This window comes from Pteropus alecto, unplaced genomic scaffold (assembly GCF_000325575.1).
Source record: "Pteropus alecto unplaced genomic scaffold, ASM32557v1 scaffold49, whole genome shotgun sequence".
Classification (NCBI taxonomy): domain Eukaryota; kingdom Metazoa; phylum Chordata; class Mammalia; order Chiroptera; family Pteropodidae; genus Pteropus; species Pteropus alecto.
The window spans coordinates 2,793-5,344 of record NW_006443131.1 but is presented as its reverse complement, the minus strand read 5'-3'; the positions used below and the strand labels follow the sequence as shown (position 1 = coordinate 5,344).

The 2,552-nt window shown below is 42.9% G+C and overlaps 1 protein-coding gene across 1 annotated transcript in view; it reads left to right on the top strand.

Moving 5' to 3' along the window:
- LOC102887960 (piggyBac transposable element-derived protein 1) overlaps nucleotides 1-2,552 on the top strand; it is a 10,693-nt gene that overhangs the window by 6,059 nt on the left and 2,082 nt on the right. The gene's annotated exons all lie outside the window — the stretch shown is intronic.

The following is a 2,552-nucleotide window of genomic DNA, read 5'->3' as shown; positions in this document are numbered from 1 at the left end:
TCTAACATCACAGAATCCACACGGGGGAGAAGCCATATCAGTGCAACACATGCGGCAAGGCCTTTAGGCGGAATTCGCATCTCCTGAGACATCGGAGGGTCCACGGTGATAAGGATGTTCAGGATCCGGAACGTGGAGGGACTTGGGAGAATCAGGGGAGGGTGGAGAGGTCCGAGGGGAGTGTTGAGGCCCTCGTGTCTTACACATGTGATGAGTGTGAGAGGAGTTTCACTAGGAGCAGGAGCCTTATCGAACATCAGAAAATCCACACAGGCGAGAAACCCTATCAGTGTGACGCGTGTGGAAAAGGCTTCGCCCGAACTTCATACCTTGTTCAGCATCAGAGAAGCCACGTTGGGAAAAAAATTCTGTCCCGGTGACACAGGTCTTACATGCCAGCGTTGGTGCTCATTCCTCACTGAGCCCATGCCCCCCGGGAGGCCTTCCTGAGTAGTGCACCATGGACGTCCTAACCACCACACATCACCAAGCATGTGATAAAGCACCCAAATGTTTGTCATCATAAATAGTCATTTTCTGCTGCCATCTGCTGGGCAATTTGGTAATAACATCATAGTGCAGGTCATGAAAAGTTATTTCTGCTGCCAGCTCTTTTTTTGTTTTTTTAAATAACATGCGTGTGTATTATATCATAAAAATTTATTTTCCGCTGCCATCTGGTGAGCATTTGGGGAATAACACCCAAGTTTATGCCATCATGACAATTTATTTCCTGACCTCAGCTAACGTGCATCTTGCAAGTAACACCAGTGTAATAATATTTATCCTTTGCTGCCATCTGGTGGGTATTTTGGGAATAACACCAGAGTGCATGTCATTAAAAGTTTTTTTCTGTAGCTCTCTCCTGTGCATTCTTAAATCAGCACTCAAGGATGTGTTGTTATGAAGGTTTTCTCTGCTGCCATTTCATGTGCATCTTGGGGAAAACACAAGAGTGCAGCTCACGAGGTTACATGCCATTTCATGGGCATTTCAAAAATAACACCCGAGTCTGTCATGATAAAAATTTATTTTCTGCTGCCATCCTGTGGGTATTTGGAGAACAACACTCAAGTGTAGGTCATGAAAACTTTTCTGCCCTCATCTTGTGTGCTTTGTTATGGGAGCAGAGTATATGTAATAAATGATTCTGCTGCCATCTGGTGGGCATTTTGGGAATAACCACAGTCGGTGTCAAAATGTTCTCTGTGGCTATCCTGTGTGCATTTTGAAAATAACGCTCGAGAGCATTTTCTTATAGTCTAGCCTGCTGCCATTTCAGTGCATCTTGGGAAAGCAAAGGAGTGCATGTTATGAGAAGTTATTTTCTGCTCATGGCATTTTGAAAATAATATGTCAGTTATTTATCAGGACATGTCATAAAAATTTATATTATGCTGCCATGTGGTGGCCATTTTGCAAAGATCACAGCACATGTCATAAAGAATAACTTCACCTGCTAGCTCGTGCTCATTTTGAAAATAAGGGTTGTGAAAAGTTACTGTCTGTAGCCATTTCATGCGTATCTTGGGGAAATCAGGAAAGTTCATGTCATGAAAAATTATCTGCTGCTGCCAGCCATCTCATGCCATTTTAAAAATTACAAACTAGTGTATGTCATCATAAAAATTAATTGTTTACTGCCATCCCGTGGGCATTTTTGGAATAACACCCCAGTGTATGCCATCATGATAATATATTTTCTGCTCTAATCTACTGTACATTTTGGAATAACTTCAGAGTGGAAGGAATAAAAAAACTACTCTCTGCTGCCATCTGGTGAGCACTTCAGGAATGACACGCAAGTGCAAGTCATCACGAACAGTCTCTGCTGCGATCTGGCCTGCATTTTGGGAGTAACACCACAGTGCGTGTCATGAAAACTTATTTCTGCTGCTGTCTCGTGTGTATATAAAAATATTACTGAAAGGCATGTTATGAATTTATCTTCATTTTGTGTGAATATTGGGAATAACGCAGGACTACATTTCATGAATAATTATTCTCTGCTGCCATCTCATGGGCATTTTGAAAATACTGATGTATGTCAGAAAAATTTATTTTCTGCCGTCATCTGGCTGGACTTTTAGAAAAAACATCTGAGTACTGTGCATCATGAAAATTCATTTTCTGCCACAATGTAGTGTGCATCTTGGGAATAACATTAGAGTACAATTAAGAAAAAGGAATTTTCTGCTGCCAAATGCTGGAAACTTTGGGAATAGCATCCAAATGTATATTCTCAAAAAAAGTTATTCTGTGCTGTCATCCTGGGCATCACTTGAGTAACACATGTATGTACGTATGTTATAAAGTTATTATTTATTGCCATCCAGTGTGTATCCTGGAAATAACTAATGAGGTATGTCATCATGAAAAGTTATTTTTTCGCTGGCCCGTCCCGGGATGCGAGAGCGCCCACCCAAGGCACGCCTGGGAATCCGCCAAGACACCCGGTTCCTTAACGCGGCTGGTGCCCCCGTGGCAGAGACCATGGGAGGCTACGCACGGGCCGGCGTCCTGCCGAGCGGCCAAGACTGGGCAGGCAGGCG